This window comes from Macrotis lagotis, chromosome 3 (genome assembly GCF_037893015.1).
Source record: "Macrotis lagotis isolate mMagLag1 chromosome 3, bilby.v1.9.chrom.fasta, whole genome shotgun sequence".
Lineage (NCBI taxonomy): Eukaryota > Metazoa > Chordata > Mammalia > Peramelemorphia > Peramelidae > Macrotis > Macrotis lagotis.
The window spans coordinates 223094951-223109525 of NC_133660.1; the positions used below are offsets into that span (position 1 = coordinate 223094951).

At 39.5% G+C, this 14575-nt stretch overlaps 1 long non-coding RNA gene across 1 annotated transcript; it reads left to right on the forward strand.

The window, feature by feature from the left end:
- The first annotated feature begins 6873 nt into the window (after positions 1-6873).
- LOC141516422 (uncharacterized) lies at positions 6874-10521 on the forward strand. Its single transcript, XR_012476695.1, has 3 exons — positions 6874-7014; positions 9349-9402; positions 10255-10521. It is a non-coding gene; the product is annotated as an uncharacterized LOC141516422 (long non-coding RNA).
- Positions 10522-14575: the final 4054 nt, after the last annotated feature.

Consider the following 14575-nt stretch of genomic DNA (forward strand, 5'->3'; position numbering starts at 1 on the left):
CCAAGGGTCCATTCTTTATGGAAATGTTTATTATTTTTGTATTTACTTAATCTCTGAACAAGCTACTTCTCCCTAATAGATTATAAACTCCTAGAGGGCAGAAACGATTTCCTTTTTTTCTCTTTGTTATCTTTAGAGTAGGTGTTCATATTTTTTTTGGTTTTGGGACCTCTACACACTCTTAAAAATTATTGAGCAGACCCCAAAGATTCTGACCTATGGGGACTATAGCTATTGATGTCTACTTAGTATTATTGATGTCTACCTTAGTATTATTTAGTGAAAAAGCATTCATTAAGCACCTACTATTTGCTAAGCATTGCTTGAAATGCTTAGAATACAAAAATGGCCAAAAAAATCAGTCCCAGCTTTTTAGGAACTAATGCTGAAAATAGTTTTGGGGCGGGGTGGCTAGGTGCACAGGGGGTGGCTACGTGGTGCAGTAGATAGAGCACCAGCTCTGGAGTCAGGTGTACCTGAGTTCAAATCTGACCTCAGACACTTAATAATTACTTAGCTGTGTGGCCTTGGGCAAGCCACTTAACCCCATTGCCTTGCAAAAATCTAAAAAAAAATAGTTTTGACTTTGTGGACTCCCTGAAAGGGTCTTGGGGACCATTTGGGCTCTAGAGCCTAGTACACTGCCTAGGACATAGTAGGTGCTTAGTAAATACTTGAATTGACTTTTGTGGTGGGTAGGGAGCTTGGATGTTGATTGGTAAGAAAGGAGGAGATATTAAAGATTTATGAAGAGAGAAATAATATGATCAGAGCTTTGCTTTTAGCAGCTTAATCTGGCAGAAGTAAATCACGGAAGAGAAACCAGAACTGGGAAATCAGATACAGAAACAGAACTTCCAAATTTTAAGAACTCTGAAAGGTCATCTAGTCCAATGGACAAGGTACACTCAACTTTTGCTTGTATACCTCTAGTAATAGGCAAGTCACCACCTCATAAGGTGGTTTACTCTATTTTCAGGCAGTTTTCATTTGCTTTGTTGTCTTTACATCAAGTAGAAATCTGTACCTCCTTGTGACTTCCATCTATGGCTTTTGGTTCTGTCCCCTTGGGCAACCAGAACAAATGTAATTCCTATGCCCCATAGTAAACTCTCATCTCCTATCGCTCCTGAATTTTCTCTTTGCTTGTCCATTTAACTGACCCTCATATGGTCTGATGCTGATAGCCTTTAACCTTCTTGCCACTGTCTTCTATATGCTCTCCAGTATATATGATTTTCCTAAAATATGGGCCCAGAATGGAAGGCTACCTTGTTAAGATGATGCCCTCACAAGGAAAGAGCCACTTTAGTACTCTTCATTTGCAGCTTTGTATCAGTTATTTTTGTCTAAGATTCAGCCCTAATTTGAGATTGTAAGTTTCTCAGAAAGTCACTGAATTTAGAGCTGGAAAAGACCCAAGCAGGTCAGTCTCCAGGGAGTCTTACTTTGGCTCAGTGCCTCATGATTAGCTTTGTTCTTTTGCCTGGTATTTGTTGATCTGCTCTTTCCTTTGCTCACCAGGACAGGCTGGCATTTCTGTTTTTCTCTCTTCCTACCCAGCATATTTCTTCCCTTAGAAAGTGTTCTCTGTCTCCTTTAAATCTATACTTATTTTTTAATGCACTTCCATGAGCATTTTTATCACTCCTCATTGATCTGAACTGAACAAAAACAAAATTTAAAATTTAAAATTCAAAACCTTTATAACCAATATACACAGCTCAGCAAAGCAACAACTTTATATTTGACCATGTCCCAAAATGTATGTCTCATTCTGCATCTTAAATCTGTCACTCTTCTGGCAGGGGTGGGGAGGGGAGAGAGAGAGAGAGAGAGAGAGAGAGAGAGAGAGAGAGAGAGAGAAGAGAAGAGAAGAGAAGAGGAGAGAAGAGAAGAGGAGAGGAGAGGAGAGGAGAGGAGAGGAGAGGAGAGGAGAGGAGAGGAGAGGAGAGGAGAGGAGAGGAGAGGAGAGGAGAGGAGAGGAGAGGAGAGGAGGGGAGGGGAGGGGAGGGGAGAGGAGAGGAGAGGAGGGGAGGGGAGGGGAGAGGAGGGGAGAGGAGGGGAGGGGAGGGGAGAGGAGGGGGAGGGGAGGGGAGGGGAGGGGGAGGGGAGGAGAGAGGAGGGAAGGAGAGAGAGAGAGAGAGAGAGAGAGAGAGAGAGAGAGAGAGAGAGAGAGAAAAAAAAGTGAAAGGGGGGAGCTATGGAGGAAGAAGAGAGAGATAGATATCTTCAGTCCTATGTACTCAAGATATCACATGACATTGAACATAATTCTGAAGTTTCAATCTATGCTTGTACATATATGTAAAACAATATAGATATATAACAATATAGATATCCTGTATTTCATGATTCATATTTATTTCATTCTTAAGATAATTCTGTGAAGATGGGCAGCTAGATGGTGTAGTAGATATTGCACTGGCCTTGGAAACAGGAGGTGATACAGTAGTCTTCTTCAAGGTTGAAGGACAAACATATCATATATATCTATATATCTATATCTATATCTATATCTATATCTATATATATATATATATCTATGAAGGAGACAATACAAGTTTTACTATGATCCCCCATTTGACAGATGAGGAAACAGAGGCTCAGAAAGTTTAAACAATTTGCCCAAGGTTGTACAGTTAATAGGTTTCAGAATCCAAATTCATATCTAGGTCTTCAATTTAGTTACAATAATTATTAAATATATCTTATAATTATAATTGGTTATAAAACCAGATCACATATTTACATTACTGTAATGTTTATAAAGTGTCTTCCTCAAAACTGCCCAGTGGTGGTAGGGAGTGTAGGTATAATTGTCTCTATTTTATGTGAGGGGATAATTTGGGAAGAGAAGTGATTGCCCACATTCAAAAAGACTAGATGTGTCAGAGTCATATTTTGAAAGCAGCTTTTCTGCATCAATGATCTTTCCCCAACTTGCCCCTCTCAAGTTTTGTTCTGTGGCAGTTTGTCTTTTTTTCCTAGCTGAATCTCCCTCCCTGCTCAACCTATCTGAAATTTGAAAGTCCTCTTTCAACTCCCAGACAAAATACTGCTTTTTCCACATCCAGGACAGAACTTTTAAGTTAAATTGCCTCCTCTGTTTCATTAGATTCCATTTACAGAGAATTGTGTCTGAATAGATTTCTTTGCCATACATCACCTTTAACTGAAGTCAGAATAGTTTTAGTTTGTTAACTGTTGCTGAACCAAAACCAAAAAGTTTTTATTTAAGCCACACTAAACTAAGATCTATTGGGTGTGTGTTGGGTTTTGGTGGGCATATTAATAAGCAGATCCCCATTGGTTATAATAGTAATCACTTCCTTCTCCCACCATCTTTTTCTTTCCCTAAATGCTTATTTAATGTATGCTAAAAGAAGTGTGGTAAAGAGGGAAGAGAACTAGCTTTGGAATCAAGAAACTTGTGTTCAAATGAGGCTTAGTACTTGGATGATAAGAGAGCAAATCCCTTATCCTACCTATGGTTCCATTTTCTTATCTATAACATAAGAGTTTGAACAAGATGGACTCTAAGATCTCTTCCAATTCTTATTCTCCAATTTCATAATGGAATGTTCTCCACAGGAGGGAATGATGGAGAGGAAATTATCTGGGAAGCTTGACGAAAGATGCAGAGGTTTAAAACAATCTCTGTGGGGAGTGAGGTGGAGAATGAATTAAGAAGGAAGTGAAGACTTCTTGGAAGAGGAAGAGAGGAAGGAGTATTTTCAGGCATGGTGAAAGCTCAGAGTTTGGAGTTCTCATAAGTTTTGGTAATAGCAAGCGGGGCAGTTTGGGGAGAAGAGAAACTTGGAATGTAGACTGCAGTTATATTGAGATGAGCTTTAAATGCTGAACTGGGAAGATTTTAAGGACCCGAGGTCACATAATCATAGAATGTAAGAGGTGAAAAGAACTAAAAGGTCTCCTGTCACTAAGTTACCTTTCAAACCTTTCATATTATTTTTTCTAAATATTCCACACTAGAAAAGCTAGATAACGCTGTCTTTTCAGCCTGTCCCTTCACCTTCTATGTTTTTTGCTTATGCTCTTGTTCCCTCTGCCTGGAAGATCCTTTCTTGACCTTTTTGCCCTTGAATTCCTTTCCAGGCTTTGAAGCCCATCTCCAATACAACCTTCTCAATAAGAATCTTCCCTGATTCTCACTAGGGAACAATGTAGCACTTTGTAACTCTCTAATCCTATATTGATCATAGACTATGGTGCATTATAGCTTTCTCTAATGTTTTATCTCCCTACTAAACCAGTTAATTGCTCCAGGAGGGTTAATAAATGCATCTTGCCTAAATTTTGTTTTACCCCTAGTTAGTTCTGTACTCAAAGATTTCTCAGAGCTACTTCTCTCTAAAAATAAAGCATCGATAAGGCAATGTTGAAAAAGCCCTTATGCTACTAACATGTTTAGTTCCTTGCTCAAGATATTATAATACCCAGCAATAATATATTATGATATAATAATTAATACCATATGACACCCTGATAATATCCTATTTGACTAATGGATCATTAGAAGCAGTTAATGGTCATTATGTTTGACAGTCTCAAGAAATTCTCTGAGATGTTCTGTCTTCTTATACCTTTCTCCCTTCAATGTACTCTTTAATCCAGGGACATTGGCCTTCTGTCTTTTCCACAAACAAGACACACTATCTCTTAGCTCTGGGCATTTTCCCTGGCTGATTTCCATTCCTGGACTTCCCCCCTTCCAGCTGAAGTTTTACCATCTACAAGATGCCTTCCCAACCCCTCTTCATTCTAGTGCCTTCTCTTTGTTGTTTTTCTTTTATTTGTATATGGTTCATTTGTACATTTTTTTTATCTCTCCCCCCCCTTATTAGATTATTAGTTCCTTAAGAGCAGGGACTGTATTTTACCTCTTTTTCTTTTTTGGTCAGAGCTTGGCACAGTGCTTACTTGGCGTATAATATGCCAAAATATTTAACGTTTATACACTCTGGAAAGAATGCCTCCAGTAACAGGTGACTATGTAACTTCTTCAGGATTCCTCACCAAAGAATTGTCTAACCACCATGATTCCTCTTTCTTATTTCTCTACCCAATACTAATAGCAATGACAACTTTGTATCTTGGTTTTTAAGGTGTTTTTTTTTTTGCAAGGCAAATGGAGTTAAGTGGCTTGCCCAAGGCCACACAGCTAGGTAATTATTAAGTGTCTGAGACCGGATTTGAACCCAGGTACTCCTGACTCCAGGGCCGGTGCTTTATCCACTACGCCACCTAGCCACCCCTCTTCATCATTTCTTAGAGTAAGAGTCATACTTGGGAATTTTGGCATCCATCCGGGGCAAATTAAGTTGAGCTGGTAGCGGCAGGCCCTGAGATTGCTATCATGTCAGGAGGAAGTTCCTTGTCTCTGCTGGCAGAGTTGAAACCAATTTGTAAAAGGTACTAATACTCAAGGGACTCTGTCAACCTGTGACTTTCTGTTCATTTCCTTTGGTTGCTTACTGCCTGGGGAATGCCTATTTGTGTTATTGATTTATGAGATACATTTTTAAAATCCTCTCTCAAATTCACATTCTGGAGAAAGCTGTCCCTGATTTCCTTAGTCTTCCTCTGAGGAAGGAATTTTTCATCCCTCAGACTTCTCCAATAAATGGTCAAAAGACAGGGAAAATCACTTTTATAAGGGTGGTTGCAAACTATAAACAACTACATGAAAGCATGCTCTGAATAATGAAAGAAATGCAAATCGACATAACTGAAGTTTTCCCCTTACACTCAGCAAATGCGCAAAGATGACAAAAAATGGAAATGGCCATTATTGGAGGGGCTTTGGAAAGATAGACACACAATTGTAGGAATGCAAAATTGAAAATCATTATGGAAAGTCACTAAACTGAATATATATAATATATAATATATACATATAGATAGATAGATATACTCTGCTGTGCATATATTCTAATGAGGTCAAAGATGAAAGATTCTGATTACATTAAAATATTCACAGAAGCATTTTTTTGGGGGGAGAAGCAGCAAAATTTGGAAACAAAGTAGCTGATGACATTCAGGAATGTCCAAACTATTACAGATTAAATTAACAGATGAATGTGAAGAATTCAGAAAATCATGGAAATACTTATATGAACTGAGTGAAATAAGCAGCACCAAGAAATAATGACTGCCGTGCCTCAACAATGTAAATAAAAAAACATCCCCCCCCCCAAATGAAACTGAATCCTGTGCAATTGTAATGGACAGTTTTTGCCAGAGAGAAAAGATGAGACAGTAGAAGTCCCTTCTTTTCTTGGAGAGCTGGGGGGAGTGTGGGTGTGGACCACACATATTTAGTCAGCCATTGTCACCTTCTTGGTTGGTTTGCTTAACTGTTATTTCTTTGTTACAAAAGAAGGCTCATGAGGTGGGTAGTGGTTCACTTGGAAATGACAATGATATAAAAAAAACCCCAAAAGGCACCAATGAAATATTAATTTTTAAAAGATAAATGTATTTCTCTTGGGCACCATTTCCTGCACATAGTAGGTGCTTAATAATGTTTTAAAAGGGGAAAGAAGGAAGTAATAATGTTATCTATAAAATAAACATTAAAAATCCAAAACGAGCAAATTAAAAAGAAAAAATGAGCCAAAAAAACTCCAAAACTCTACAAAATATCCAATGTACTTGTTAATAAAATATCTCTTTGATTTAAGTCCCTTTTGATTTTAAAATCCCATTAAATATATTTTCTCCCCTGTTCCTCCCGCAGATGATGGAGAGAGAAGGTAAGCTAATCGCAGCTGGTTGAAATCTATGAGAGGAGACAACCTAGCCCGTTGTCATGGCAACAGATTCCCCAGCCGCAAGGCTGATAAAATTTCCCTGCGCCTGCAACTGCAGCGGAGGATTTTATGAGCTCTGTGGCTGCGTGTCCCCACAAATGGGGAAGGCGCGGCTGCTGCAGGCGAAATGGGAGGCAGGAATATAGGACAGCACGCTAATGGCCGCAAAAAGCACTCGGTGCGTGACTCTCGCCCTTCTTCCTCTTCCCCACCCGCGAGCCTCCATGAGCCTGTTCAGACCATTGCAGCATCCTCCCTTCCTGCCCTTCTGGCCAGCATCCAAGAGCATCCAAGATCTGCCCTGCCTGGCTCTGCCACGTTTAGTTCCTAGGAGCCAATCTATTGCCTTTTTTGTCCATCTCCCACCTGATTCTCCCACAGCCATGTAGCTATCGGAGCCAAGAAGGGATCTCAGAACATGGAGGTAGAAGGCCCAGCCCCAAATTCCTTACAGAAGGATGATCTAGTCTGAAACCTTCATCTTTACACTAGGAGGAAACAAACTAAAACAGAAAAAATGATTTTCCCTTCAAGAACATGCCAAACTTTAACCCTTGTATACCAGGTCATTAAAAACTTGAAGCCCTCAGGCACGTTTTGGGAAAATTTCCTCCTCTCATCCTCTCCTGGAAATCTGGGAAATTCACTTTAGGGCCCCATCCTGTGGGATCTCACTGATGCCTCTGACAAATACATAGTTCACAAAATCCAAAGAGAAAATTTTATTGACAGGTAGCAGAAAACAAAAATAAATGAATACAGAAATCATGGAAAATAGTAATAGCAGCCAATGAATGCCTCTCCCCTAGGACCCTTGTGGGCCTCTGTCCCACCATACAATGGACTGACTGGTAGGTCTTCCAGCAGGTGCAATGCCTCGTGGCCCTTCCTGCACTCTTAGGTATCTCCAGCAGGTGGCGTGGGCATGACTTTGACGCATTCCTCTGACCATTCTGCAAAGGATGCTCCAGTTTGCCCACACCTCTATATCTATATTAGTGTTCAGAAAAGATGCAGAGTGCTGTGAGGGACTGTGTGTTGGGGTATGGATGTTTTTTGGGTGTCTCTGGTCATGGATCCCTAAATGGTTGGGTTGTCTCTAGGACAAACCTTAACTTAGAGAGGAGAATGGAAAATTAAGGCAGCACAAAGGCAGATGCTAGTTTTTGTATCCAGATGGCAAGTGCACTAGGAGAGCTGTAACTAGGGTGGGGTGACAGGGGTTTGGTCCAAAGTGCTTGCACAGTTACTAGCATCTGAAGCAATTATCTATATTCTCAGTTCCTCTCTGGCCTCGGTTACAGTAAAATGGAGAAGTTACAGCAAATGGAGTATGTGGACAGATTCACTTATCTTGGCAGTGTCCTTTCCAGGGAAGGACACATTAACAATGAGGTTGACATACAAATTACTAGAGCTAGCTCAGTATTTGGGAGGTCTAAAAGAAAGTGTGGGAGGAAAGAAATTTTATTAGTCTAACTACCAAACTGAAGGTCTACAGAGCTGTTGTGCTGACCTCATTGCTATATGCCTGTGAATCCTGGACAGTCTACTAGCACCATGTCAGGAAACTGAATCACTTCCATTTAAATTGGATTAGGATAATTCTGAAGATCACTTGGCAGAAGACACAAGAAACTGAGGTACATTTTTTTTTAGGTTTTTGCAAGGCAATGGGGTTAAGTAGCTTGCCCAGGGCCACACAGCTAGGTCATTATTAAGTGTCTGAGGTCAGATTTGAACTCATGTACTCCTGACTCCAGGGCCAGTGCTCTATCCACTGTGCCACCTAGCCGCCCCACTGAGGTACATTCTTGAGCTAAACTGCCTAGCATTCAAACTTTACTACAGAGAGGGCAATTATGAGGGGCTGGTCACATTGTTAGAATGCCACAGGTACGCCTGTCAAAATGACTATTCTGTGGAGAACTCACACAGGGCAAGCGCTCACAAGGAGGTCACAAGAAGTGATACCAGGTCACCCTGAAGGTCTCTCAAAAACTTAAGAATTGATTGTTCAGCATGGGAGACACCGATACAGGACCATCCAGCATGGCATGCCCTCATCAGTGAGGAAGGCAGAATTGAAGCAGCTCAAAGAACGTGTGACATTCATAAGTTAAGAGTTAGCACTTCAGGTATTCACATGGACTATTTGTGCCTAGCTGTGTTTTTAGAGCATTCTGAGCTCATATTAGTCTGATCAGCCAGTCAGGCATATTGTAACTCATCTGAAACATAGTGATGTCATTTTAGGGGGTCTTCAATAATTAAGGACAAGAACCAACCAATCCTCTCTACCACTTTCGTATGTTATACCTGCCTCCTAGGGTCTAGATCACCATGTTTCTCTCTATATTCTGAGGTTGAAAGATGACTGACATTGTGTGCTTCTCCTATTGCTGCCTCCCTCTACTGATTTTCTCCTGGAGGGCTGGGGGCCCAGAAACACATCATGGAGAAACTGTCTAGTTCCTCCTATTTTTTATGAGAAACTGATTGTCTTCCTCAGGTAATACATCGGACCATGAGTAGTTCACATCAAAGCCCCCGTGGTATTCTAAAGGTCAGTATATATTATCTAAGGTGTGAACTTGAGTATTTCTATTACTATAGGTGACCTTTTCCCTAACTCCTCCTTGCCTTCCTTCCTGTCTTTTTCTCCTTTATCATAGTCTGTGCCAGTACTTCCACCACAGCACTCTGGATCCTAAAGTCCAAATTATTTTCTTAAGGAATCCTCCCCCCCCCCAAGCCCCCAGAAGTCACACTTGTCCCAGACAACAAAATTGTTTAGTAAAGTCCATTGTTTTCCATACAGATTTGGCAACAGTGATGGAAGAATTCTGACAGATGACCTATCTGATTGGCAAAGTTTTGAGTCTCTGTATAGGAAAAGAGAGTGGTCAGGGCAATGTGAACAGAGTCAGAGCCAGAGCACTAGAGTGGAGTGTGAGTGGGTTTATAACAACCTCTATTAACAGATTCCATTGACTCCCAAGGCAGCCCTTTACACTGCTGAAAAATTCAAATTGTTAGGAAGATCTCCCTACTACTGAGCTGAAATTTTCTAGCCTATAACTCCCCTTCCCCCTCCTGCAGTCGTCCTAATTCTATTCTTTGGAGCCCACTAGGACAAATCCACCCCTGCTCCTTATGGGCTGTAGTATTTCCATTTTCCTACCTGAGACCCTAGAAAAGCTCAGTTATAAATTCAATCATAATACCTGATTAAATAGCTTTCCTGAGGAATATAAAGCAGTTTGTAAACCCATTAATCTTCACCTATAAGCCTCACCACAGTCTTAGAGGCAAAACAGGGAGGTAGCGTTATTAACCTGATTTACGAGGCTATAATTTATTTGAATACAACACAATTTTGCATTGTGTGACATTCTGTATGTAAACTGTTTTCCAGGGTGTCTCCTGTGGAAAGAGGAAGTTGCAGCAGAAGGAAAGAAGCAGGAGTTTGGATGGAAAAGAAAAGGTCACAGAATGCAGGAAATGCTTCCCCCCCTTTTTTTTGTAACAGGTCTTTATGAAAAGGAAGGCTACCCCAAAACAGTGACAAATGTGTGACTTATGAGTATCAAAATGTAGAAGCTGGAGGAGACTTAAGGGTTTGTGATAGCTAAAAGTAAACATTACAAAAGGGTGCAAATCTTGTTTAATAGTGAATTCAGAATGAGCATTTAGTCCCTACTCCTGCCTAAAAATAAATTTCCTTAACAATTTCTAAAAATGGGTTATTCAATTTTGGACTGAAGATTTCTAATTTATGAGAGGTTCATCTATCTCAGATAGCTGCTCAGCTCTTATTGTTAGGAAGTTTTCTCTTAAATATAAAAATCTATAATATGCCTTTCCATGACTTGTCCTCATTGCCCTTGGTAGCCAAATAAAACCGATCTTTTTTTAATTTTTTAAATTTTTTAGGAAAGGCAATGGGGTTAAGTGGCTTGCCCAAGGCCACACAGCTAGGTAATTATTAAGTGTCTGAGGCTGGATTTGAACTCAGGTACTCTTGATTCCAAGGCCAGTGCTCTACTTACTGTGCCACCTAGCCATCTCCCAATTTTTTTTTTTAAATTTATTTTGAATTTTACAATTATTCCCCTAATTTCACTTCCCTCCCCCACCCCCACAGAAGACAATCTGTTAGTCTTTACATTGTTTCCATGGTATACACTGATCTAAATTGAATGTGATGAGAGAGAAATCATATCCTAAAGAAAAAAATAGCTAAATGCTATAAGTAGTGATTTAGACCAATTTTTCATGACTATGGATTGCTTTGATTTACTCCTTTGTAAATTGCCTTTGCATATCCTTTGACCATTTGTCAATTGGGGAATGGCTTTTTTTTTTTAATTTGACTCAGTTCTCTGTATATTAGAAATTAGTCCTTTGTCAGAAATACTAGTTGTAAAAATTGGTAAAACCAATCTTAAATAAGGTTATGACAGCAGAGAATACTCTTCCTCACCTTAATCTAGGAAATCAGGATTACTACTGTGTGTGATAAAAATACACTAAACAAAATCTTCAGGGATTGTTCTGAGCAAAAGAAAGATTTTATTGGCTTTTTTAGAGAGAATGGCACACTTCAAATCTCACAAATGTAGTGAACATCAAGGAGCTGCATCCAAGGTATAGTCAAGCAAGATTATATGGCCTACGTTCCCCAATTGACAAATGGTTAAAGGATATGCAAAAGCAATTTACAGATGAGGAGATCAAAGCAATTCATAGCCATATGAAAAAATACTCTAAATCATTAATTATTAGAGAAATGCAAATTAAAGCTTCTCTGAGGTACCACTTCACACCTCTCAGATTGGCCAATATGACCAGAAAAGATAATGATCATTGTTGGAAGGGTTGTGGGAAATCTGTGACACTATTACACTGTTAGTGGAGCTGTGCATTCATCCAACCCTTCTGGAGAGCTATTTGTAACTATGCCCAAAGGGCAACAAAAATGTGCATACCCTTTGACCCAGCAATACCACTACTGGGTCTATATCCTGGAAGAGATGATGAAAAAGGGTAAAAACATTACTTGTACAAAAATATTTATAGCAGCCCTGTTTGTGGTGGCAAAGAATTGGAAATCAAGTAAATGTCCTTCATTTGGGGGAATGGCTTAGCAAACTGTGGTATCTGTATGTCATGGAACACTATTGTTCTATTAGAAACCAGGAGGGGCGGATTTCAGGAAAGCCTGGAGGGATTTGCATGAACTGATGCTGAATGAGATGAGCAGGACCAGAAAAACACTGTACACCCTAACAGCAACATGGGAGTGATGTTCAACCTTGAAGGACTTGCTCACTCCATCAGTGCAACAACCGGGAGCAATTTTGGGCTGTCTGCAAAAGAAAGTGCCATCTGTATCCAGATAAGGAGCTGTGGAGTTTGAACAAAGTTCAAGGACTATTCCCTTTAATTTAGAAAAAAAAAACAGCTATCTTATTGTCTGATCTTGTTACCTCTTAGACTTCTTGTCTCTTCTCTAAGGATATGATTTCTCTCTCATCACACCCAATTTGGATCAAGGTACAACATGGAAACAAAGTAATGACTGACAGATTGCTTTCCATGGGGGAGTGGGAGTGGGGGGAGGGAAGTAAGATTGGGGGGGAACTGTAAAACTCAAATAATATCTTTAATAAAAATTCATTAAAAAAAGATTATATGGCCTAAAGTTATCCCCCCTCCCTAGCCTCCTCTCTTCCAACCCAATTGGTTGAGTTTTCAGAATAGTCTTTATGCAAAAAAATCTACCCAGTAAGAAAGAGAAGAATAGAACCATATCATCTATCTAAATGAAATGATGGGGGGCGGCTAGGTGGCGTAATGGATAAAGCACCAGCCTTGGAGTCAGGAGTACCTGGGTTCAAATCTGGACTCAGACACTTAATAATTACCTAGCTGTGTGGCCTTGGGCAAGCCACTTAACCCCATTTGCCTTGCAAAAAAACAAAAACAAAAACAAAACAAAAAAAAACTAAATGAAATGATGTCTGAGTATGCAAGGTCTTCTAAGAAAAGTCTACCATTCTCCTATTCAGTACTTATCATCAAACAAGAGGAGGCTTATGAGCTTCTTTGGAATGTAAGGTTTTTCATTCAGAATAGTCTACTATTCTCCCAGTTAGTAAAAATAGTTTTATCATAAGATATCGGCTAACTTGGAATGCAAGGTCTTTCTAGTAGTTTGAGAATAATAGTCTGTTCTTTCTTTAATATTTCTTAACCCTGAGAGGACAGCACTAGGAATATTAACCCTGAAGTGGTTTTATTGGAAATATTCCATTCACTACCAAGTGAATTAAAGCATCTCCTTGCTTCTAGGTACATTCACCATTTACAAGAGATAATTTTACCTCCCTGATGCTGTTAAAAGGCAAGGACCTTCCAACAATACCTTCTCTTGGTTGCTCAAGCCTTATCTGGAAGAATTTGTTTGGACCATGAGATGGGGTGGAGGTGGAACAGTAAATCTATCAATTTTTTAAGGGAGATATGAGCTATTTTCTCAGGATATTTAAGTCTTCTGAGGGGAAAGAGACTTCTAGGTTAAAGAAAGGAATAAAGAAAAATGGGAGAAGAGCAACTAGATCTACATCTACAAACAATTATCTTTAATGGTTAGTCTTCCTGGAGTTTAAATTTATGAAATCTTTGGAATGAGAGCTTGTTCTCTCCCTTCCTAGAATAGAATTGACTCATCAAGACGCATAATGGGAGGTGGTACTATCACCTATCATTCTGTTTAACAATGTTCTCTAATTCATCTTATTAAAAGGGACATCTTACTTTACCTAATCCAAAATTGGCAATGTTGGATGAAGGGTGATTATGTAATTAATCCTAGTTCAGTACTAACTAGGACCTAGTAATATGTAAACAATTGCTTTTCAGAAGAGGCAATGCAAGTGGCTATAGGTACGTGTGTTTGTGTATGTATCCATTCCCACTCTGAGGAGATTCTAGTTCTAGAAATCTAATAGTCATTTTGTCTGGCTAAACATGGTGTCTGCCAAAGGTTTCACTCAGCCTGGTCTTTATGAACAGAGACTTCAAAACATTTAGGCCCTGTGGGGGTAGTAAGGGTCTACAGGCACAAACTGTTGGATGGCCTGTTTAAGTTATTCTAATGTTCTAGCCTTTTGGATCTCACCTGAAAGAGGTAGACTTATAGGTGGCCAGTCTGATAAACAGAGGTCAACAGAGGTCAACCATGTTAGGTCATAGAGATTATCTGAAATCTGCTGAGTCCAATAAATTTCTGGGCTTTTCCTTTTTTAGATTGTGGGAAAGTAGTTTATTCTGGATTGTGTCCTGAATTATCTGAGTTTTCTCCACATAATGTGTTTCCTAAACTTTGACTGAACTGGCTAGTACCTAGATTATTTTAGAGCTAATTTTCTACCCTTTACTCCTCACATGGGTCACCATTCAATCAAGGGCCTCTGCTGCCATGGTCTGATCTGGCTTAGTCAGTATTCTATAATCAGTGTGGTAGTGATGTATATCAATCAGAGATGTCAAACACTTACCCTGATACTCCATAGTAATCTGAACCAGATTAAAATGTAATTTGGAAACATTTAATGAAATTTAATAAAAAATACAATATAACATAATGTTGATATGAGATTTTCTAGGTCAATATACAATATACAGATTGGATTTATGTACGGTTTAGTAATCCAGTTTTATTTGAGTTTGAC